Source organism: Medicago sativa, chromosome 7 (genome assembly GCF_051527215.1).
Source record: "Medicago sativa cultivar Bolivia chromosome 7, Bolivia_mono, whole genome shotgun sequence".
NCBI classification, from domain to species: domain Eukaryota; kingdom Viridiplantae; phylum Streptophyta; class Magnoliopsida; order Fabales; family Fabaceae; genus Medicago; species Medicago sativa.
Window position 1 is genome coordinate 23,898,980 of NC_140755.1, and position 26,135 is coordinate 23,925,114.

Sequence of the window (26,135 nt, forward strand, 5' to 3'; positions counted from 1 at the left end):
CATGTCCAAGACGATGCTAGATGCAAGTGCTGGATGATCTATTGCTTTGAAAAGTCCAGCTGATGCTGTCAAAATCATTAACCAAATGGCTCTCAACACAAGAAAATCTTCTCACAATCGGAATCCTAATCAAAGGAAAGCCGGTATCCTTGAGCTAGGAGCAAACGATGCAGTTTTGGCTCAAAATAAGCTTCTCACTCAACAAATAGAAACCATGCAAAAGGAGATGAGAGCTATGCCAAAACAAATTCTTGAATCTCTCAAGCAAGAAGGAGGAACATCTCAGGTTAATGCTTGTGAGCTTTGCACGGGAGATCATCCCACCGGCTTTTGTCCCACACCCGGTTCTTTCGAAGAAGAGGTAAATTATGTGGGAAACCAACAAAGACCTAACCAACCACAACAAGCCGGAACTTCACAACAAGCTCAAAATCCGGGTACTTCCAACTTCCAAGGAAGGTATCCGGCCAAACAAAACCAACAAAGACCTTGGAGAACACCGTACAACAATAACTATCAATATCCACCATCAAACTTCTACCAACAACCTTACCCTCAATTCCAACAACCATTCAATAATCAATACCAATTTCCACCACCAAATAACCCCCAACAACCGAATAATTCCCAAAGCACCGAGGAAGTCTTGAAACAATTCATGCAAGTGTCCATGGCTAACCAGAAAAACACCGACGCGTCCATCAAAGGCCTTGAAACGCAAGTTGGTCAGTTAGCACAACAAATGGCTCAAGGTCCTCCGCAAGTGGGAACTTTCACCGCCAACACTCAACCAAATCCTAAGGAGCATCACAAAGCATAGCAGTCAAAAGCTATAGCTACAAGGAGTGGGAGAGTAGTAGGTAAAGGGGTAGGTGATGATATTGTTGTTGAAGAGAAGGATGATGACGTTGTTAATGAGGAGGACAAAGAGAAGTTTGAGGAGGATAGTGTAGAGATAGAGGAGGAAGTGTATATAAAGAATAAAGAAGAATTAGTTGAAAAAGAAAAAAATCAAAAAAGAGATCTAGTAGAACAAGAGGAGATGGAGAGGAAGATGAAAGATGTGGGGAAAGATAAAGGGAAGAAACAAGAAGTTGAGAAGCAAGTGGTGTCTCAACGCTTACCATACCCACATGCTCCATCGAAGAAAGACAAAGAGCGGCAATACGCAAGGTTTCTTGAACTCTTCAAGAAGTTGCAAATTGATATACCATTCTCAGAAGCCTTGGAGCAAATGCCGGTCTATGCGAAGTTCATGAAAGATATCCTTTCTAAGAAAAGAAGAATCAACGATGAAGAGACGATCCAAATTGATGCCAATTGTAGTGCTATCATTCAAAGAACGTTGCCTAAGAAAGAGCAAGATCCGGGAAGAGTCACTCTACCGGTAGCTATTGGCACAACACATGTAGGTAAAGCACTACTTGATCTTGGATCAAGCATAAATCTCATGCCTTTGTCCGTTGCCAAAAGAGTTGGTGACCTTTGTATAAAGCGGACTAGGATGATGTTGCAATTGGCCGACAAATCCTTTGCAAAACCACTAGGTATGGCCGAAGATGTTCTTGTAAAAGTGGACAAATTTATTTTTCCGGCTGATTTTGTGGTTATGGATGTCGAAGAAGATGAGGATGTGCCTATCTTAATGGGAAGGAATTTCATGCAAACGGCTCGGATGATGATTGATCTTGATGATAATATCATGAAGGTCAAGGTAAATGATGAAGAGGTTACCTTCAACATCCGGGAAGCCTTGAAGTACTCGAAAGACAAGGGTGCATGTTTCAAAATGGATGCAACCGAAGAAGTCATCTTGACTACTCGGAAGCAAGTGCACAATAGAACACCCCTTGAGAGTGCTTTGGTGGACGCACTCAATGCTATTGATGAAGACGAAGCAAGTGCCATTGAAGAGTGTTTGAAGGAGCTAGATTCCTTGAAGGAGGTTCTTCCTAATCAAGCCATACTTGAAGATTTGAAAGAAGAATCCAAGGAAGAAGCCAAAGTTGATGACACCAAGGTAGAATTAAATGTTTTACCATCTAATTTGAAGTATGTTTTTCTTGAGAAAGATGGTACAAAACCGGTGATCATTAGTAGCTCCTTGTCCATCAATGATGAAACAAAGCAGGTAGAGGTTCTCAAGGCCAACAAGGAAGCAATAGGGTGGAAGTTATCCGACTTGAAAGGGATAAGTCCATCTTATTGTATGCACAAGATTATGATGGAAGAAAACTTCAAACCGGTAGCACAACCGCAACGCCGCTTGAATCCAAACATGAAAGAGGTGGTGCGAAAGGAAGTAGTGAAGTTGCTTGAAGCCGGCATGATCTATCCTATCTCGGATAGTGCTTGGGTAAGCCCGGTTCAAGTAGTTCCCAAGAAAGGAGGAATGACGGTGATCACTAATGATAAAGATGAGTTGATCCCAACTAGAACCGTCACCGGATGGAGGATGTGTTTAGATTATAGAAGACTCAATCAAGCAACAAGGAAGGATCACTTCCCCTTGCCCTTCATGGACCAAATGCTTGAAAGACTCTCCGGTCAATCCTTTTATTGCTTCCTAGATGGTTACTCCGGTTACAATCAAATCGCCATGAACCCAGATGATCATGAGAAGACGGCCTTCACTTGTCCCTTTGGAATTTTTGCTTATCGAAGAATGCCATTCGGCTTGTGTAATGCACCCGCAACTTTCCAACGGTGTGTGCAAGCAATCTTCTCCAACTTAATTGGTAAATGTATGGAGGTGTTCATGGATGATTTCTCAGTTTTTGGTTCATCATTTGATACGTGTTTGAAGAGCTTGGATATCGTGCTGAAGCGGTGTATTGAAACTAGTTTGGTGCTCAATTGGGAGAAATGTCACTTCATGGTTACCGAGGGTATTGTCCTTGGTCATAAGATTTCTTCAAAGGTTATCGAGGTAGACCAAGCAAAGGTCAATGTCATAGGAAAGCTTCCTCCACCGGTAAATGTCAAAGGTGTGCGGAGTTTTCTTGGTCATGCCGGGTTCTACCGGAGGTTCATCAAAGACTTCTCAAAGATTGCAAAGCCTATGAGCAACTTGCTCAACAAAGATAAGTCTTTTGTTTTTGATAATGAATGTCTTGATGCATTTGAATCTTTAAAAGAAAAGTTGACCACTGCACCAATAATCATTGCTCCTAATTGGGATTTAAATTTTGAATTAATGTGTGATGCAAGTGATTATGCTGTTGGTGCGGTCTTGGGTCAACGTAAGGACAAAATTTTTCATGCTATTCACTATGCAAGTAAGGTTTTAAATGAGGCACAAATCAATTATGCCACAACTGAAAAAGAGTTACTTGCAATAGTTTATGCAATGGAGAAATTTCGTTCTTACCTTGTTGGTTCCAAAATTGTTGTCTATACTGACCATGCAGCTATCAAGTATCTCCTCACTAAGTCCGACTCAAAGCCTAGACTCATCCGATGGATGTTGTTGCTTCAAGAGTTTGACTTAGAGATCAAGGATAAGAAAGGCACGGAGAATCTTGTAGCTGATCACCTTTCAAGGTTGACAAACAATGAGGTAACCAAGAATGAACCGGAGGTTCGTGAAGAATTTCCAGATGAACGGTTGCTAGCTATCAATGTGAGACCGTGGTTTGCCGACTTGGTAAACTACAAAGCAACCGGGTTCATTCCGGAAGATTTTGAATGGCAACAACGCAAGAAGTTCCTCCATGATGCTAACCACTATGTGTGGGATGAGCCTTACTTGTTCAAAATTGGAGCGGACAATCTCTTGCGTAGGTGTGTGGATGATGAAGAGGCAAATAAGATCCTATGGCAATGTCACAATTCCCCCTATGGAGGTCACTTCAACGGGGAGAGAACCGCCACAAAGGTACTTCAATCCGGGTTCTATTGGCCAACTCTATTCAATGATGCCAATTTACATTGCAAGCATTGTGATGAATGCCAAAGAACCGGATCAATGTCAAAGAGAAATGAGATGCCTCTACAACTCATCCTTGAAGTGGAAGTGTTCGATTGTTGGGGTATAGATTTTGTTGGCCCCTTCCCTTCTTCATATTCAAATGAGTACATCTTGGTAGCTGTTGATTATGTTTCAAAGTGGGTGGAAGCCGTAGCATCGCCTAAAGCCGATAGCAAGACGGTAGTGAAGTTCCTAAAGAAGAATATTTTCACTCGGTTTGGTACACCAAGAGTTCTTATTAGTGATGGAGGATCACACTTTTGCAACGCACAACTTGCCAAGGCCCTAGATCATTATGGAGTCAAGCACAAAGTAGCATCACCATATCATCCACAAACGAATGGACAAGCCGAAGTTTCTAACCGGGAGGTCAAACGCATTCTTGAGAAGACGGTCTCAACATCTCGGAAGGATTGGTCGGCTAAACTTGATGAAGCTTTGTGGGCATATAGGACTGCATACAAGTCTCCTATAGGCCTCACTCCTTTCCAAATGGTCTATGGCAAATCTTGTCATTTACCGGTCGAGCTCGAACATAAAGCATTTTGGGCATCGAAGTTCCTAAACTTTGATCAAGAAAAGGCCGGTGAAAGAAGAAAAGTTCAAATGCATGAGCTTGAGGAATTGAGAAATCAAGCTTATGAATCTTCAAAGCTCTACAAAGAAAGGACCAAGAAATATCATGATAAGAAGATCACTAATAGACAATTCATGCCGGGACAAATGGTATTACTTTTCAATTCAAGACTGAGATTGTTTCCGGGCAAATTGAAGTCTAAGTGGTCCGGAACTTTCATGGTTAAAGAGGTCAAACCGTACGGAGCTGTTGAACTTGAGGACCCAGTCACCAAAGCCAACTGGACTGTTAATGGGCAAAGGCTTAAGCCCAACTTCGGTGGTGAAATTGATCGGTGTTTGACGACGATTTCACTAATCGAGCCATGATTTCTTCAAAATGCGTCAAGCTAAGGACGTAAAACAAAATTGATCGGTGGTTGAAATGGTGATTGATGGTTGTCAGAGTGGTGGTCGGTGGTAGTCTGTGTGGTGGTTGACGATCATTGGCGGTGATGTGATAGTGCTAAAACAAAAACAGAAATTATAAAGCATATTTCTTTAGTTTTGTGTTTTAGTGAAAAATACTTTTGAAATTCAGTAAAAACCAACATGTTGCCAACTACTTAGGCTTTTGAGCAATAAATAATCATCCCATAAGACTTTCCATAAGTAAATTTAGATTGCAGGCAATGATAAATAATTTCAGTAAATTTACGGAGACTTTCCATAGCTCTAAAGATGAACTCCAATATCAAACATGGAGTGGTCAAGGATCTTACTTATTTGATACGTCCATTTCTGTTATTTTATTGTTTAGTCCTAGAAATTGGTTTAGTCCATGCTTAATGTATAAATTGCTTGTAAATTATTTTAATCCAATTCCTATTATTACATGGTATGTAACATCTCATTTCCTTGCAGATATAATAAAACCTTTCTGGTCAATATAAGATTCAGAGAGCTGAATTGCTATGATTATATTGCAGTTTTTATTAAAATTGTAGTATTACTACTATTTTATAAAGATTTCAGTGTATTTCATGCTCAATGTCAAATCTGTTGACACTATGAAACAAATAAGTTTATAAGAAACAAGCCCAAAATATCATATTTCCTCAAAATATGTAATCAAGAAGCAAAACAAACATATCCAACATTATAAATGTAGAAAATGAAATTCATAAAAGCAAATGAAATAACTAAAAGATTATCAATAAGAATCAGAATCACTTTCCTCATCAGAGTAAGCTTTGTTGATCTTGTTCAAAGCAGACTCAAAGATGCTCTCAAGTTCCCTCAGAAAGTGCACAAACTCAGATGTTTCTTTGTAATGATGGCCATCGATCAAACCTTTACCCTTTAATATCGCCGAATTGATTTTCATTTGGTCGAATGGGGTAAGCATTGAAGTAACACTATCATCCTTCATTACTTTCCTCATATTGTAAAGGTAATCATCCAAAGCATTCATTGCTTTAACTTTCTTCATGAACTTCAAGTCTTCAACCTTGAAATTCTCAGCCTCCTTGATCATTCTTTGAATTTCTTCCGTTGAGAGTCTTCCATGTTCGTTGGTTATTGTAATATATTTCTTATTCCCAAAGGTTTCTTCCTTAGCAGAGACGTTTAAAATACCATCAACATCTATCGAAAAGCATACTTCGATAGGAATCTGGCCTCGAGGAGCAGGAGGAATTGAAAAATAAAACAAACCCAACAAGTTGTTCTCACTGGCTTTTAATCTCTCACCCTCATAAACATTAATTATGACGCTTGATTGGTCATCTTCCACCGTGGAATAAGTATTTGTTTTCTTGACAGGAATGGTCGAGTTCCTGGGAATCAAAACATCCATGATATCACCTTTTATCGAGTTGCCAAGAGACAACGGGGTGACTGATAAGTGTTTAAAAGTGATATATTTCATATAGGAGTTTAGGCATTTTAGTGACTTGTTTTGCAAGATTCTTTATGGAAAACTCCAATTATTGTGTAAATATGTCATTTATGCTTTTGAGCCTTATTCTACCCTTTTTGTGCAGGAAAATACAAGCAAGGAGCAAGAAACGTCAAAGTTCAATGTCCTACGCTATTAGCGTGTCCTACACTATTAGCGTGATGAAGAAATGCCCAAGGTCAGAGAGATACGCCATTAGCGTACCTGGGGCGTAGGTTTTGGAGCACTCTTGAAGAGTACGCTAATAGCGTATTCTGAGCTATTAGCGTACAAGCTCCCGAGAGATACGCCATAGGCGCACCTGGAGCGTGGCTGTCATGAAGAAACACGCTATTAGCGTGGGTTACGCTATAAGCGTAGAAGCTCCAGAGGACCACGCTATTAGCGTAGCTGAAGCGTAGAAGCAGGGCAAGGCCAACGTGGCACAAGCCCATTGGCCAGATTATAGGCCGACATACCACGCTATTAGCGTAATCTGCGCTATTAGCGTAGGTACAAAAACACAGGCACATATAAATAGCATTCTTACCTCTCTTTTAGGTATTCACTATTCCATTGAAACATTTTATACATTTCTAGAGAGAGGTTAGAGCTATTTCATAGAGAGAAACACAAAGCAAGTGATTAAGGAGTAGATTCAACCCTAGATTCATTGAGACATCAAGGATCTTGGCATGGAATCTTCATCTTTCCTTCATTCCTTGCATTAGTTTACATGTCTATGTGTAACTATCACCTTCTATGTAGTATTGAGGTAACAACCAAGCTATTATGTAATCTTTTGATCTTTTAATATATAAGGTTCTAGCTTAATGAGTCAATATTGTTGTTATTCTTGCTTTTAATGCTTTCAAAGAGATTCAAGATGATTTGGACACAAACTCTTGAATCTAGAACTAGAATAACAATCTATCTTATGTTATATCACTCTTGACAAGCTTGTAAACCTTTGATAATTACTTTTAATCAAGATTTTTATGCTTTCGGATACTTAATCAGGCTGGACACGGTCGATTAAGTTATCCGATCGACTTTGTTATCGTTTAAGGAATTTGGACACGAATGTTTAAACGCTAACTTGGAAATAACGATGTCGCTTTGGACACGAAGGATATTGTAGAAATGATTGTAATAATATTGGTTATAAAGCTAGAGTCTGTTAATCGATCGAGAGATTGCTGCTGTTATGCTTGCTCGTTATCTTATACCGCAAGCGAAATAGTTCGATCCCCTCTCGTTTTTACTTTAGTGTCATCTATGGATATAGTGTTACAAACAAACAAATTATATCCAAACCCTTAATGTGAACTATTGTGAAAATGCTTATGATTAACGTAACTCCCTGTGGAAACGATCCTATATATACTCACGTGTACATAGTTATATGACATGTAGGAAAAATCTTACATCAGTGACATCTCGGAAAATCAAGTTTAGAGAACTCGTAGTGCCTTCGCAAAGCAAAGCAGCTTGAACGGCTGCACCATAAGCAACAGCTTCATCAGGATTGATGCTCATGCAAAGTTCCTTCCACTTGAAAAAGTCTTGCAACAGTTGTTGCACTTTGGGAATCCTAGAAGAACCGCCAACAAGAACAACATCATCCACACCACTCTTCTTCATCTTAGCATCACTAAGAACCCTCTCAACAGTCTTCATACATTTTTCAAAGAGATCCTCGTTAAGTTGCTCAAACTTGGCCCGAGTGAGCGATGAATGGAAGTCATTACCCTCGTATAAGGCATCTATGTCAATTGTGGCTTCAGTATCAAATGAAAGTGTCCTCTTTGCCCTCTCACAAGGGGTTCTTAACCTCCTAAGAGCCTTTGGATTTCCACTAATGTCGTTATTATGCTTCCTCTTGAACTCTTTAACAAAATAGTTCACAATTCTGTTATCGAAGTCCTCACCTCCAAGGTGAGTGTCTCCGGCAGTGGCCTTTACATCAAAGACATTATTCTTAATTGTGAGGAGAGACACGTCAAAAGTTCCACCGCCAAGATCAAAGACGAAAATATTTCTCTGATCAACACAATTAGCTCTCTTCTGAAGACCATATGCAAGAGCAGCAGCAGTTGGTTCATTGATTATTCTTATTACATTCAGTCCAGCAATGACACCAACATCTTTGGTTGCTTTTCGCTGAGAATCATTGAAATAAGCAGGCACAGTAACAACTGCATTCTTCACAGATGACTCCAAAAACTTCTCTGCAATCTCGCGCATTTTTGTAAGGATCATGGATGATATTTCCTCCGCACAAAGACGCTTTTCCTCACCCTTATACTTAACAATGATTTCAGGCTTGTCATCAGAACCAGCAACAACCTTAAATGGCCATAATTGTATGTCATTCTGAATAACAGAATCACTATATTTCCAACCAATCAACCTCTTAGCATCTGCATAATGAAAGTATTATTGTTATAAATTGTTTTGTTCTCACGACAGCAAATCAAACACTGCATGAAAAATCAAAATTAGACAAAAAATGAAATCCCGCAGCAATTCCCTAATCTCAAATTTTAGTGACGGAATTAGAGAGGGATTTCATGTTTTCCCTCTCTAAATTTCGCTTGCTAATTTTTGTTTTTCATTTTGTAGTGAAAAATAGTAATAATAATTACTATAATTGACTATAATCCATAAACTATTGTGGAAGATAAAAGATCAAGATCAGTTACTGAAAACAGTGTTGGTTGGATTAGTTGCAGCCATATTTTTGGCAGCTTCACCAATCAATCGTTGCGAGTTAGTGAAAGCGACACAAGAAGGAGTGGTTTTGTTGCCTTGATCATTGTGAATAATCTCTGCTCAATTGTTTTGGCTCTGCCAAACTGCTACACATGAATAAGTTGTTCCAAGGTCAATTCCAATCGCTGGACCCTTGTAATTTTTTGCCATTCTCACTCAAGTGATTGAAGTATATTTTTGGAGAATACTACTGTCGGGTTTAATGGTTTTCATCATGGGGAGTATGAAAATTGGCTAAATAATGTGGCAGCATGCATGTATCTTGATTGAATAAAATGAATTTAATTACTATCTTCCTATATCAGAACCAATGACTTTTCATGATCAGTTAAGTTTACAAGTTTATCAACGGTGTTTACTTCTTGACTTTTCGTTATTCTTCTCTATATTATTCTCATGCTACCGTAATAATTGGCACACATAACGAAAATTCATCCCCGATAAATGTACTCACAACCAAGGTTGTCAAAACGGGACTTTACTTTAGGTCGAAAGGGAATAGCAAAATGGGGACTCGTAAAATCACAATCAAAATCAAAGGATTTTACTCAAGGATTTTGTAGAATCGATATAGAAAATTGTAAAATCGCAATCAAAATCGATGAATTTTACCAAAAAAAAAATAATACTAAATATATGTTCTAAATGGTATATAGTCATAAATGACTTAGTTTATAAGAAATCGTAAAATCGCAATCAAAATCCATGGATTTTGCTTATTTTAGGATTCTACTATGGATTTGAGTCGTTGAAGGTGAAGAAAGTCGCAAAATCCTGGATTTTAGGATTTAAGTCGGGATTTTGAGAACAATGCTCACAACGGTTTGACTTCCTGGCTGAAGAAACGTTTAGTGCATCCCTATGATAAAAATTAGGGAAGTGCTACAAATGCCCTTGGAGCAATGTTTAAACATGTAAAATTAGTAATTTTTCATATTGAAAATTGTGTGGTTATGACTTTTACATATGTTTAGACTTGTATTTTCAAGACAAAGTTTCTTTTGTGTGTTCTTTAAATAATTTCTTTAAGACATGCGTTAGTAAGACCCAAATTATAAATATGTTACTCGTGTTTAGCAAAGAGAAATGTTAAAGGAAATGTTAACGAGTGCTTCCGGGGAACTCTTTAAAAGTCTTAAATGATAATTTTTTATAAAAACGTGTGTACTTAATGCATTTGATGATTATACTACGGCAATCTTGAAAATACCAAAGTATTACACCGGTTGCGTCAATAAACATGTTATAATTCTTTTACATGTTTATGGTATATAATAAATATTGTATACATCATTAATTGAATGAATCTAAAATGTTGATTTTTTATTATAATAGTGACCAGATGATGTACATTATACAAACCAAGTGGTAAACATGAGACTATGTAGCACATATATCACTCAACTCCCTTCTGCTTACCTTTATCACGAACAACCTACGTATCTAAAACGAAATAAAAGGATTGGATGAGGTATAATGTCTTAGTGAGCTCCACCTATCTTAAGGTGATAGTGATCGGGGGAATATTACGATCACAACAGTTTGTATATTATCATGGATTAAATCATATTAGCATGTTCAATTATTAATAAAGTTATCGTGTGGCATACACTATCATATGAGTTGACTTTATGGAATGGTCGAGTGGAGTAGTCCCAAAACATCTCACTAACTATCTGACTAAAATACCTATCAATCATACTAGACTCAGAACTCCTCTTGCAATGGCGGAAACGGGAGGTGGCATGGGGGAGCCATGGCCACCCCATCTTAAAAATAAAAAAAAAATTATACCTTGGAAATTTTTTTATACCCCATCTAAGAAAAGTTAGCATGCAATTTAAAAATCTTTCCATTGTTTTATTGGATCGATTAAGATAGAAGCAACCTTGTGTGAAAATCATGGTATTGAGATTCCTGATCTCAATGATTGTCATTGAACAATAAGATTTGGGCGTTCTCGCTTTGAAGAGAATCGGGTAACAATAGAACATTATTTTAGAGCTGATTTTTTTTTACTACCATAGAAAAACAATTACAAGAGTTAAATAGCAAATTTAGTAAGCAAGCAATGAAATTGTTGACTCTAAGTTGTGCTTTGTCTCCCATAGATATTAGTGATCAAGAGAAGATTAATTTGTTATTTCATCTTCAACATTTCCTTTTCGAGGCTCGCCAATTATTGATGATTTCAAGTCATTCGGAAAGCGTAAAGTATCACGTTGAATATTTAATGATCGACTTTATATATTATGTAGTTTAAATTTTGAATGATCGATTTTGGTTTATAACAACTTAAATGTGTTGTATGCAATATGATTTATATATTTTAGTTTATTTTGATGGCGGTCACCCCAACTTTTTTGTCTGGTTCCGCCACTATCCTCTTGTCGTCGTCTGGGTCATCCTTTCGGAAAGTATCTTGATGACATGCTGTCATTACGTAATTTTTAGGACTTATTTTAACATTTAGATAGAGTTCTAAGCAACATTAAGTGTCCAGGAGCAGTTAAAAGCATCAAATTTGGAAGAACTGGAATGAAGCCATCGTACTGCGATTTTGGAATCGTATTGCGATTTCTTGAAGTCAGAGAGCATGTTTTTGAAGGTGCTGGATCGTAATACGATCCAGCCAATCGCAATACGATTTCAAGAAGGGCTTTTAAGGAAATTAGGGTTCAAAGAAGCCATCGTGGTACGATTTGAAAATCGCAATGCGATTGTGGGCGATCCAGAAGTTGCCTATTTAAGCCCAACTTACTCTCAAACATAGAGAGGACGATTTTGGAGAGCTAAAGTGCGATTTTAACACCCAGAAGGCTGCAGCGGAGAGGATTTCATCATCTCTAACCCAGTTTATGTATGTTTTAATTTTTTCATTGATTATGCTATTTGTAAACTCAATTATGAGTAGCTAAATCTCTTAGAGATTAGGTCAGAGATGAATCTATGTAACCCTAATTGATCATATGTTGCTGTGAAACTCTATTGTTTATTAATGAATTTCTAGTCTTTATTCAATTCAATTGTTCTTAATGCTTTTTATATCCTGGTCAAATATCAACATGATTTTGTGAGATCGAATGACTACTGACCATAGCTTTCGACTTAGACCTAATTGAATTGTTCTAATAAACATGGTTAGTCTAGGAATGGATAATCGTTTGTTAGTGATATCAGGTTAACGTTCATAAAACCTTCAAGGATTATTAGACCACCTAAGGAATTAGGGGCTGTAGTTTAAGAAGAGGGTCCTAACTCAAGGGATTGATTAGGGCTAATTTGTTAACTATCGTGAAACTAGAAAATCATTACTAACAATAGGTGCAGTAACCAATTAGGGGAAACATAGAGGATTCGACAGACCTGATCTCATCTCTCTCCATATTTTCTTAATCAAATCTAATTATTTTATTTGATTTCATAAAATCAAACCAAATCTACTCCCTAGTGGCAAACTAAAATAAACTTTTATACATCCTATTTTTATAATGTGATTGAATTATTGAAGTTAAAAACAGTCCTCGTGGGATCGATATTTTTACTACTTCGATAGTATTTGGTGCACTTGCCAAACGTCTATCAAGTTTTTGGCGCCGTTGCCGGGGACTGTTGATTTATTTCAACAAGGCAATTACGTTATAATTTAGGATTTCTGCAATTTAATTTTCTGTTTTTAATTTTTATTTTTCTGTTTTCATATTCACTTGATTACCTTGCGTTGTGCAGTGCTACTAAGGTATTTTGCTGTTTATGCGAGGTAAACAGAGCTCAGACGACTTAGAGTACGATCCGGAAATTGAAAGAACTGCTAGAGCACTTCGGAAAGCTGTCCGGTCGCAAAGGTTAGCTCAGTCCGTTCCACCGGGTGTTCGAGAACAAATACCGGAGCCACTCTCAACTGAATCTGAAACGATCTCTTCTCCTAAATCTGCAACTATGGAAGGTGAAGGAGTTGTACCACCGAGACCTAAGCTTGGAGACTACGGGTTAGCCACTCATCGCGGTCAACTGACCCATACTTTTCAACCAGCTAACCCCGTAGCTTTCGACATCAAGACAACTGTCCTCAACGGTTTGAGGGACAAGCAATTCGATGGGACTGAAGCTATGAGTCCTCATGAAAACTTGAGCCGCTTTGCTGAAACTTGCGAGTTTTGTGTGCAACCAGCCACCGTGACTGAAGCACAAAAGAAACTAAGGCTATTTCCTTTCACCTTGACAGGAAGAGCAAAAGATTGGTTGCTAACAATACCAAACGGGACTGTTCAAACATGGGAAGAGTTAGAGCTGAAGTTCCTTGAGAAATATTTCCCTATGTCTAAATATTGGGAAAAGAAGATGGAGATCTCTAACTTCAAGCAAGGAGAAGGTGAGTCCTTATATGATGCTTGGGAGCGATTCAATTTGCTTCTTAAGAGATGCCCTAATCATGAGTTCACCGAGAAACAATACCTCCAAATCTTCACTGAGGGGGTAACACCAAACACTAGAATGTTCTTAGATGCTTCCGGTGGAGGTAGTCTCAAGAGCAAAACTGATCATGAAGTCCAAGCTCTAATAGAAAACATGGCTGGAAATGAGTATCGTGCTGAAGCTAAGAAGAAGGAAAGAGGAGTGTTTGGGGTGAGTGAACAAACTGCTATCCTTGCTAACCAAGCAGCTATGAACAAACAAATCGAAGCTCTAACTAAGGAGTTTCAAGGTTTCACTTTGGCTCATAAGCAACAACAAGTGGCTGCAATCAAGTGTGATCTATGTGGTGAAGAACATCCTAATGGTGAATGTGTACCAGAAGGATCAAGTGAGGAAGCTAACTACATGGGGGGATATCAAAGGCAAAATCAGTACTACACTCCAGGAATCAACAAGCATCCCAATCTAAGCTATTCTAATAACAACGCTTTGAATTCTCAGATGCTTACTCCTCCTCAACAACAACAAAGAAAGCCATCAGCTCTTGAGGAAACTATGATGAACTTTATGAAGATGACTCAAGACAACTTTGAAGAGATGAAGAAAAGTCAAGAAGCTGAAAGAAAGAACAATGAAGCTTCTAGGAAGATGCTTGAAACTCGGTTGGGGCAATTAGCTAAGCAATTGGCTGAACAAATCAAAGGCGGATTCTCAGGTAACACTAAAGACAACCCTAAGAATGAGTCTTGTAATGCTATAGAATTGAGGAGCAAAAAGGTTTTGACACCTTTAGTCTTAAAAGCTCCAAAGAAGGTTGATGATGTAGTAGTTGAGGTAGAGGAAAATGATGAAGTTGAAAAAAATGATGAGGGTGTAGTTGAAAAAGAAAATGATCATGGAGTAGTTGAAAATGAAAGGAAGAAAAAAATAGAGGGAGAAAAAAGTGAGAAGTTAATTGATGAAAATTCAATCTTGAGGAAGTCGAAGAGTCAAATATTGAAAGATGGAGACAAACCACAAGTTATTCCATCATATGTGAAGCTTCCATACCCTCACCTTTCAAAGAAAGAAAAGGATGAAGGTCAATTCAAGAAGTTCATGCAACTTTTCTCACAACTTCAAGTGACTATCCCTTTCGGCGAAGCTCTTGATCAAATGCCGTTGTATGCTAAGTTCATGAAAGACTTGTTGACTAAACGAAGGAAGCCTAAGGATGATGAGAACATAGCACTTTCTGAGAATTGTAGTGCCATTCTTCAAAAGAAGCTGCCACCTAAACTGAAGGATCCTGGTGCATTTACTATCCCTTGTTCAATTGGACCGGTAGACATTAGTAGAGCTTTATGTGACTTGGGAGCAAGTATCAACTTGATGCCTCTTTCAATGATGAAGAAACTTAAGTGTGGGGAGCCAAAACCAACAAGAATGACCATTACTTTAGCTGATCGGTCAATCTCTTATCCTTTCGGTATACTTGAAGATGTGCTAGTCAAGGTTAATGACTTGGTATTTCCGGCAGATTTTGTGATCTTAGATATGGCTGAAGATGAAGAAATGCCACTCATTCTAGGAAGACCTTTCCTTGCAACTGGTCGTGCTTTGATTGATATTGAGAAAGGAGAGTTAATGTTGAGGTTCCATAAGGAGCAGGTAGTGTTCAATATCTTTGAGGCAATGAAGCACAAAGATGAAAACCCCAAGTGTTACCGGATTGATGTTGTTGAAGAAATAGTTAGAGATGACTCTTGTGAATACCAACCAACACAACCTCTTGAACGTGCAATTGTGAATTCTATAGCAAGTTGTGATGCAGATGAAGATCTTGAAGTAAGTGATTGTGTCAAGCAACTTGAAGCAAGCAAACAAGAGTTGGGACCGGTAAAAATAGAAGAGTTAATGGGTAAGTACTCAATGGATGCTCCTATTTTAAGTGGAGAAGGAGAGAAAAATCCAGAATTAAAAGAACTTCCTTCTCACTTGAAGTATGTTTTCCTCACCAAAGACGCTTCTAAACCAGTAATCATCAGCAATACCTTGACACCTTTGGAGGAAGAAAAATTGATGAGAGTGTTAAGGGATAATCAAGGAGCTTTGGGGTGAAACATTTCTGATTTGAAGGGTATTAGTCCAGCTTATTGCATGCACAAGATACACATGGAGGCTGAATACAAACCAGTGGTTCAACCTCAAAGAAGACTTAACCCCACAATGAAGGAAGTAGTGAAGAAAGAGGTGCTGAAGTTACTAGATGCAGGTATGATCTACCCCATCTCAGATAGCTCATGGGTAAGTCCAGTTCACGTAGTGCCCAAGAAAGGAGGAATGACGGTGGTGGCTAATGAAAAAAATGAATTGATACCCACCCGTACCGTCACTGGTTGGAGAATGTGTATAGACTACCGGAGGTTGAATACAGCAACAAGAAAGGACCACTTCCCATTACCATTTATGGATCAAATGATTGAGAGATTGGCTGGCCAAGCCTTTTATTGCTTCTTGGATGGGTATTCGGGGTATAATCAAATTGCGGTGGCTCCGGAAGATCAAGAAAAGACTGCCTTCACTTGTCCATTTGGTGTGTTTGCGTATCGAAGGATGCCCTTTGGGCTATGTAATGCGCCGGCAACCTTTCAAAGGTGTATGCTCTCCATCTTCTCTGATATGATAGAGAAGAACATTGAGGTATTTATGGACGACTTTTCTGTTTTTGGTAAGTCTTTTGATCAATGCTTGTTCCATTTAAATGTTGTACTTAAAAGATGCACCGAAACTAACCTTGTTTTGAATTGGGAAAAATGTCATTTTATGGTAACTGAAGGTATAGTTTTGGGGCACAAAATAAGTGCTAAAGGCATTAAAGTGGACCAAGCCAAAATAGAGGTTATAGAGAAACTTCCTCCACCTGTTAATGTTAAAGGAGTAAGGAGTTTCTTGGGGCATGCCGGTTTCTATCGGCGTTTCATAAAAGACTTTTCTAAAATTTCCAAACCCCTCTGTAACCTCTTGGTCAAAGAAAACGAGTTTAATTTTGATTCTGAATGTCTAAATGCTTTTTCTTTGATTAAAATAAAGTTGGTAACTGCACCAATAATCATTGCACCCGATTGGGATTTACCTTTTGAACTTATGTGTGATGCAAGTGATTATGCTGTTGGTGCAGTCCTAGGCCAACGCAAGAACAAATTTTTCCATGCAATATACTATGCAAGCAAGGTTTTAAATGAAAATCAAGTTAACTATTCCACAACTGAAAAGGAATTGCTTGCGGTAATCTTTGCATTGGAAAAATTTCGTTCTTATCTAATAGGCTCCAAAGTTATTGTTTTTATAGATCATGCAGCTCTTAAATATCTCTTGACCAAAGGGGATTCAAAACCTCGGCTGTTAATGTGGATCCTATTATTGCAAGAATTTGATCTTGAGATCCGTGACAAGAAGGGAGTCGAGAATGTGGTAGCTGATCACCTCTCAAGACTGGAGAATGATGAGGTAACAAAGAAGGAGAAGGCCATCAAGGGCGAGTTCCCAGATGAATAGCTGTTTGCTATTGGAGAAAGACCCTGGTTTGCTGACATGGCAAACTTTAAGGCCGGTAACATAGTTCCTGATGATATGACCTATCCTCAGAGGAAAAAGTTCTTCAAAGATGCAAACCACTACTTGTGGGATGATCCATATCTGTTTAAAATAGGTACTGACGGTTTGATTAGACGTTGTGTTGCAGGTGAGGAAGCACATAGTATTATGTGGCATTGCCATAGCTCAGCTTATGGAGGCCACCATAGTGGACAAAGAACAGCTGCAAAAGTCTTGCAAAGTGGATTCTGGTGGCCCACCCTTTTCAAGGATTGCCACGACTTTGTCACAAGATGTGACAGATGCCAAAGGACAGGTAACATATCAAAGAGGAATGAAATGCCTCTAAAAGGGATCATTGAAGTTGAACCGTTTGATTGTTGGGGTATTGATTTCATGGGTCCATTTCCTTCCTCTTACTCTTATCTCCATATTCTAGTCTGTGTTGATTATGTCACAAAGTGAGTTGAAGCGATACCATGTGTCGCTAATGATGCCAAAACTGTTATCAACTTCCTTCAAAAGAATATTTTCACTAGGTTTGGAACCCCTAGAGTATTGATCAGTGATGGGGGGAAGCTTTTTTGCAATAATTTTCTTGAAAATGTGCTCAAAAAGTATAACATTAAGCACAAAATTGCAACTCCCTACCACCCACAAACAAGTGGTCAAGTAGAGGTTTCAAACCGACAGCTGAAACAAATCCTAGAGAAAACAGTTGCGTCAAATAGGAAAGATTGGTCTAGGAAATTAGATGACGCACTTTGGGCATATAGGACAGCTTTTAAGACTCATCTTGGGTTCTCACCCTATCAGTTAGTCTATGGAAAGGCATGTCATCTTCCAGTAGAGCTAGAACATAAAGCTTATTGGGCCATTAAGGCCTTAAATTTTGATCAAGTAGCAGCTGGTAAGAAAAGAATTTTGAAACTTAATGAACTTGAGGAGATGAGGCTTAGAGCGTATGAAAATGCGCTCATCTATAAAGCCAGGACAAAAAGGTATCATGACAAAAACTTAGTGTCTAGGGATATTAACTGTGGACAACTAGTTTTGTTGTATAACTCCAGGTTGAAGTTGTTTCCTGGGAAGCTCAAGTCAAAATGGTCTGGACCATTCTTGGTCAAAAGTGTGTCACCGTATGGAGCTGTTGAACTAGTAACACCTGAAGGAGATCGAAGTTTCAAAGTGAATGGACAAAGATTTAAGCCATACCTAGGTGGCAACCTACCAAAAGGAAGGGTGGGACTCATTCTGAAGGACCTCTAAGGATCCTTAGCAGTCAAGCTAGTGACGATAAAGAAGCGCTGGGTGGGAGGCAACCCACTAAATTTGCTTTATTTCCGCTTATTTTTCTTTTGAAGTATTTTCTTCATTTTCTTTTTATGTCAAAGTCCGTTGAACTCATTTCCCTATTGTAATTGCTCCTGCACTTGTTTATTATTGACGAATTTGTTTGTTAGTTGACTCTTTACAGTTTAGTAACAGTTGTTTGATGAAACGGTATTCCAAAAGTTCTAAAGGAGGGGTGACTTGATTCAAAGGCGAAGTGTACGGCGTTGCTAGGTAGTCACATACTCCCAGAAATCTCAGCCATAAGGTTCATTGCCAAATCTTGTTTTTCAATTTACTTATATTTAGATTAGTTTTCCATGCAACTACATTTCTAGAACTTGCATTGTTTCTCTATTATTGATTGGTCTTTGTTAATTACACACTGAGGCACAAGTGCTTGGTCCTGTGAGCCTTTTTAAAGCCTACCCTGTTTTAATTGTTATATAATTATCCTTTCTTAACCAATTGTGAGCCGGTAGGATTAGAACTTTTTGTTCGGTGACAAACTACATTACAAGCCTAGAGACTTTTAGGATTTGTCCCTTAATGTATTTTCTGGGTTAAGGCATTGTAGAATGTTGCTAAAGACTAAGTTTGGGGTTGCTATTGGAATTTGCAACCAATTAAGTTTGGGGTGGGGGTACTAGAGAATAAGAGAGCAAAAATGAAAGAAAAAGAATTGTTATGAGAAATATACACAAAAATGGTGTATGAAAAAAAAATGATGATGAATGATGAAAAGAAAGGGACAAAACATTGAAAATCCGAGTAACTTCAAACTCGATTGTCCCTAAATGTTAAAAATATTCTCTAGTTCCTTTGCATTGATTGTTATTCCACAAGGTGAATGAATGAAGGATTGAATTTTGTGCTTTAAACTTCCGTAGGAATGCCTAACTCAAATTTTGTATAGCCTACTTATCCAAATATATCCCACTTTTCACCTAAGCCCCGTTATAACCCTAAAGACCTCAAAAGTGTGTAATGATATTGACTTTGATTGATGTTTAGAAACTTTTCAAGCGTATGGTAAGATGTAGACCTGCATGTCGACTGGTAGAACCCTATTTTAATTTGATGTGAGGAGTTGTGAATTGGTGGATGCGAACAAGTCAAACTAGCTCATCTTTAGCTAGAAGGAGAATGAACTTTTGGGTACTATCGTTTTGTCAGGTAACTGTTATTTTACTGTCGTTTGTCACTGTTGCAAGCAAATTCCTTGAGGACAAGGAATGGTTTAAGTTTGGGGTTGTGATGACATGCTGTCATTACGTAATTTTTAGGACTTATTTTGACATTTTGATAGAGTTCTAAGCAACATTAAGTGTCCAGGAGCAGTTAAAAGCATCAAATTTGGAAGAACTGGAATGAAGCCATCGTACTGCGATTTTGGAATCGTATTGCGATTTCTTGAAGTCAGAGAGCATGTTTTTGAAGGTGCTGGATCGTAATACGATCCAGCCAATCGCAATACGATTTCAAGAAGGGCTTTTAAGGAAATTAGGGTTCAAAGAAGCCATCGTGGTACGATTTGAAAATCACAATGCGATTGTGGCCGATCCAGAAGTTGCCTATTTAAGCCCAACTTACTCTCAAACATAGAGAGGACGATTTTGGAGAGCTAAAGTGCGATTTTAACACCCAGAAGGCTGCAGCGGAGAGGATTTCATCATCTCTAACCCAGTTTATGTATGTTTTAATTCTTTCATTGATTATGCTATTTGTAAACTCAATTATGAGTAGCTAAATCTCTTAGAGATTAGGTCAGAGATGAATCTATGTAACCCTAATTGATCATATGTTGCTGTGAAACTCTATTGTTTATTAATGAATTTCTAGTCTTTATTCAATTCAATTGTTCTTAATGCTTTTTATATCCTGATCAAATATAAACATGATTTTGTGAGATCGAATGACTACTGACCATAGCTTTCGACTTAGACCTAATTGAATTGTTCTAATAAACATGGTTAGTCTAGGAATGGATAATCGTTTGTTAGTGATATCAGGTTAACGTTCATAAAACCTTCAAGGATTATTAGACCACCTAAGGAATTAGGGGCTGTAGTTTAAGAAGAGGGTCCTAACTCAAGGGATTGATTAGGGCTAATTTGTTAACTATCGTGAAACTAGAAAATCATTAGTAACAATAGGTGCAGTAACCAATTAGGGGAAACATAGAGGATTCGACAGACCTGATCTCATCTCTCTCCATATTTTCTTAATCAAATCTAATTATTTTATTTTATTTCATAAAATCAAACCAAATCTACTGCCTAGTGGCAAACTAAAATAAACTTTTATACATCCTATTTTTATAACGCGATTGAATTATTGAAGTTAAAAACAGTCCTCGTGGGATCAATATTTTTACTACTTCGATAGTATTTGGTGCACTTGCCAAACGTCTATCATATCTCATCCAGCTAACATGGAACCACAAGGGACACGACTTAGCATATAAATAATCTCTACATATCCATATCTATCTATCGAAAGAAAAAATTATTATGAAAAGGAACTGCTATAAAAAAAAATTACAATGATGTTAGTGACTTAAAAAAATGAATTTTCCATGTGCTACCTGATTCAATTCCTTGCAGACCTTTTTTTTCATAAAAATTAATTATGCCCGCCAAAAAGGGTGATGTTATGGTTGTTAGGTGCAATTGCATGATGGTGAGATATGATTTAGAGATTGTGAGTTTGAAAGAAATAGGACCCAATATTTGCGTTGAATACATAACATTGAAGCAATCACATGTCACCAATAGCATCAGTGCCCTGTTGGTAAGAGTTGTGAATTTGAAGCATAAGGTATCTGGAAGATTTTTTTCATATAATACTTTCTACAAAGTTGTTTTATTTTACTTTATCATAGTTTATTTCAATAAATTTATTATTTTTTAAATATTTTTCAAATTTTTAGTATATTTTATTTAATATTTTTTATGTAACATAAATGTCTCAACAAACTACATATATTGTATCTTTTTCTTTCTTTTAAAGGTTTTTGTTATATTTTAAATTGCTTAAATTATTTGTTATTTCTTTATCTTTTAGCATCATATGCCAATTCAAATTTTAACTACTCACATATTTTTAGGACTATAAATTAAGGGATTTTCGCTAAACAACTATTCACATAATTTTAGCACAAGTAGAATTACACATTTGAAATCAACCTTTCTCATTCTTCAGGTTTGACAAATATCACTTCTATAAAAAAAAAATTCATATACTATTGATTTTTTTTTGGAGAAACTTTATTAACATTATTATGACTCTAAATATAAAATATTGAGACCCAAGATTAGGATCATTAGAATGTGGAGAATGCCGAATTCCAAGGAGATCACATATATTTAATCGATGTGATTTTTATGGATGATAGAACATGCATTAAATTTGTTTCTTCGTTAAACTTTTACTGACATGATTTCACATTAACTTAATTATTTTCCTATACTAATATTTATTTAATTTTGTTGTTGGTGGTATTCTAAGGGATTATAATTCAATGCACTGTGTGAAGCGATAATGTTACAAAATATCAATATTTGTTATTATAAAAAAAAAAACAATATCATTCTACGTTGATTGATGTAATATGTTATGAGATAAAAAAGTATCTTAATTTCTAATAACAACCATAAATTTAAACCACTTTCCTATGAATATATAATATTTTATAAGACTATAAGCATTGTGAAGCCGTATAATTTTTTTCAAGGAGTTAATTTATATGTCTTTTGTCTATTTATTCGTAATACTTTTTTTTTGGTTAACCATGATATATGTACACAAATTCCACCATCATTAGTGATGACCAATCTCCGTCAGGAATCGGTGGGGCGCAAATGGTGGGTTCTTCCCTTTCAATCAATTTTTTCATACGCATGAGCCACGAAACAAACCCATGACCACATGTTTAAAGAGACCCAAAACTCTTACTACTTGGACTAATTCATTGTTGATTATATGTTACACTTTTTATTCTTGCATTGGACATTCATCTCACCATTTATAATTATTTTTAAGATATTATTATAATTGTAAATTTAAATAAATTCAATTTAGCATACTTACAAGTGTATTCGTGCACAAAAACTTATTTAATATCTAATCCGGCCAACGTGGGGCTCTAAACTAGTTCACTCAAAAAGAAAGTCGTTGTAAAAAAACCTAGTATTTCTCTATATTAAATAGAGTTTGACCTAGGTCAGACTAACCTAATCTCACTAGTTTGGTATCTTTTCCAAAGTTAGAACTCACGGTTTCATTCAGTCGAAGCACAATGGCAACAAAATACAAAGGAGTTGCTATAGGAATTGACCTTGGCACGACTTACTCATGTGTTGGAGTATGGCAAGAACAAACTAATCGTGTCGAAATAATTCACAATGATCAAGGAAACAAAACAACACCTTCTTGTGTTGCTTTTACTAATTCTCAAAGATTGATTGGTGATGCTGCCAAAAATCAGGCTGCCTCAAACCCAACCAACACTGTCTTTGGTACTTTTTCTTTTATCTTTCTCAATAATTTATATATTAATTTTCTTCTCAGCTTTCATGATGATAAAATAAACATATATTGTTGCAGATGCAAAGAGATTGATTGGAAGAAAATATAGCGATTCTGTTATTCAGAATGATATTCTGTTGTGGCCATTTAAGGTTGTTGCTGGTTCTGATGACAAGCCTGAGATCATTGTTAAGTATAAGGGTGAGGAAAAGCGTTTTTGTGCCGAGCAAATATCATCTATGATACTCGTGAAGATGCGCGAGATTGCAGAGAAGTTTTTGGAGTCACCTGTCAAGAATGCAGTAGTTACTGTTCCTGCTTATTTCAATGATTATCAGCGAAAAGCCACCAAAGATGCTGGTGCTATTGCTGCACTGAATGTAATGCGGATAATCAATGAACCAACTGCTGCTGCCCTTGCATATGGCCTACAAAAGAGAGCAAATAATGTTGGAAAACGTAATGTGTTCATCTTTGATCTTGGCGGTGGCACTTTTGATGTGTCTCTTCTTACACTCACAAATGATAGCTTTGATGTAATAGCTACTGCCGGAGATACTCACCTAGGAGGAGAGGACTTTGATAACAGAATGCTGAACCATTTAGTGATGGAGTTTAAGAGGAAGAACAAAGTGGACATTGGTGGAAACCCGAGGGCCCTTAGGAGGTTGAGAACTGCATGTGAGAGGGCTAAAAGGACATTGTCGTTTGATATTGAGGCTACAATTGACATAGACGCTATATACGAGGGAATTGACTTCCATTCGTTAGTCACTAGAGCCAAGTTTGAGCAACTCAACATGGATCTCTTTGAAAAGTGTTTAGAGATTGTCGAGAGTTGTCTTACTGATGCTAAGATGGACAAAAGTAGTGTAGATGATGTTGTACTTGTTGGTGGATCTTCTAGGATTCCCAAAGTGCAACAACAATTGCAAAACTTTTTCAAGGGTAAGGACCTTTGTGTGAGCATAAATCCTGATGAAGCTGTTGCTTATGGTGCAGCTGTTCAGGCTGCTTTGCTTTGCAAAAGCATTAAGAATATTCCAAACTTAGTGCTGCAAGATGTTACACCTTTGTCTCTAGGTATGTCTGTAAGAGGAGATTTAATGGATGTGGTGATTCCAAGAAACACCTCCATTCCTGTCAAGAGGACAAAAGTTTATATTACAAGTGAAGATGGCGTTTCCGGTATGTCGATTAGGGTTTATGAGGGTGAGAGATTAAAAGCCAGTGAGAACAACTTGTTGGGAAAGTTTAGGCTCTCAATTCCTCCTGCTCCTATAGGCGATATTTCTGTCGAAGTATGCTTTTCTATAGATGTTGATGGTATTTTAAACGTGTCTGCTAAGGATAAAACCTGTGGGAATAGGAAAGATATTACAATAACAAATGAAAAGGGAAGGCTATCAACTGATGAAATTCAGAGAATGATTCAAGAAGCTGAGAATTTCAAGGCGGAAGATATGAAATATACGAAGAAAGTTAAAGCGATGAATGCTTTGGATGATTACCTTTACAATATGAGGAAAGTAATGAAGGATGATAGTGTTACTTCCAATCTTTCTCCATTAGACCATATAAATATCAATTCTGCAATCACAAAAGGAAAAGGTTTGCTTGATGACCACGAGCACAAGGAAACATCTGAGTTTGTTGACTTTCAGAAAGAGCTTGAGAGCATCTTTGGTTCTGCTTTGGACAAGATCAACAAAGGTTACTCTGATGAGTAAAGTGATTTGGATTCTTATTCATATTAATAATCTTTTAGTTATTTCATTTCTTTTATGAATTTCAGCTACTTAATGTATAATATTGGAGTTCTTCGTTTTGCTTCTTTGGTGCAACACACAACAATGATAAATTCTTACTGCAGTACCAAAGTATTTATAGATTATCGATATTTATGTTAGGGTTTATAAGATGTTTGTTTAGGTAACAAAGTAGCAGATGATGAAATATCACGATTTAAAAAGTTGTATTGGAATCAAGTTTCATTAGTTAATCCTATAATTAAAGTCTTTCCTTTGATCGATTATATACTTGTAGTGTTTCAGTTATACTTTCATCTATCGTTCAACATACATCTAGATGTCTCGCACATAGCCAGAGATCTGTTTTATCCCGTAGCTTTTGATGTCTCGCTTAGTTAACTAATCAAATGTTATTACATTTCAATAGTGTGTGATTGTAAACTTAACTCAATTTCCCGTGACTAGCATCTACAAATGCTTATATTCCATGTCCCTTAAATAAAAAGACTATATCTAGCACTTTAATGATCAGATTTGGAGTATAACGTTGGAAAAGCGTTAAATGCAGATATAGAAACATCGATATAATGAAACAAAATTTATATATAACCATCTAGATCAAGTATTCACATTAAAATCATAATTAAATATGTCTATTCCCAACATAATGAGAGAGTTAGTTACACATATTCATTGTAACATACAACAGATTAAGAGATAAAATGGTTCCACCCTGGTGTAAACCATTGTTCCTCAAGCCTCTATGTTTCTCTCTTTTGAATGATGATAGAATGGTTCAAAATGAGATTGAGTTGCCCTTTTATAGATTTCGGTAAATGACAATGCGCTAGAGTAACTTTACGCTTGTAGGGAGAATTGTGTTTTTTTATCAAACAAGTCAATAAATGTCTTAAATTATATAGGTGAAAATAGGTAATTTTGACACTTATCAAACACATCACACACAAAAAAACAAAGGGTGTAAAACAGCCATTTTTCGTTCTATAATATTCTTATTTTTTCGTCTCTTTCTCTGCAATCTCGTGCTTCTTTGTACGGGACAGAATGAGATTTTCTGCACAAAGACACTTTTCCAATGATTTTCAACGAAAAGCCACAAAAGATACTACCAAGCACGAGATTGCAGAGAAATTTTGTAATCTGTCAAGATTGTAGTCGTTATTGTGCCTGCTTATTTCAATGATTTTCATCAAAAAGGCACAAAAGATGCTACCGTCATTGCGAAAGGTGGAAGTGTGTTTGTGCCCTGGGATTTGGTGTCCCACTCCGC

The 26,135-nt window shown here is 37.1% G+C and overlaps 1 non-coding gene and 2 pseudogenes across 1 annotated transcript; 1 reads left to right on the forward strand and 2 right to left on the reverse strand.

The window, feature by feature from the left end:
- Positions 1 to 5,609: 5,609 nt before the first annotated feature.
- On the reverse strand, positions 5,610 to 9,389 carry LOC146905017 (heat shock cognate 70 kDa protein-like; annotated as a pseudogene).
- Positions 9,390 to 13,572: 4,183 nt separating this feature from the next.
- LOC146905018 (small nucleolar RNA R71) lies at positions 13,573 to 13,678 on the reverse strand. Its single transcript, XR_015020924.1, has one exon. It is a non-coding gene; the product is annotated as a small nucleolar RNA R71 (small nucleolar RNA).
- A 9,185-nt stretch (positions 13,679 to 22,863) lies between these two features.
- Positions 22,864 to 24,850, forward strand: LOC146905019 (heat shock cognate 70 kDa protein-like; annotated as a pseudogene).
- The last annotated feature ends 1,285 nt before the right edge of the window (positions 24,851 to 26,135 follow it).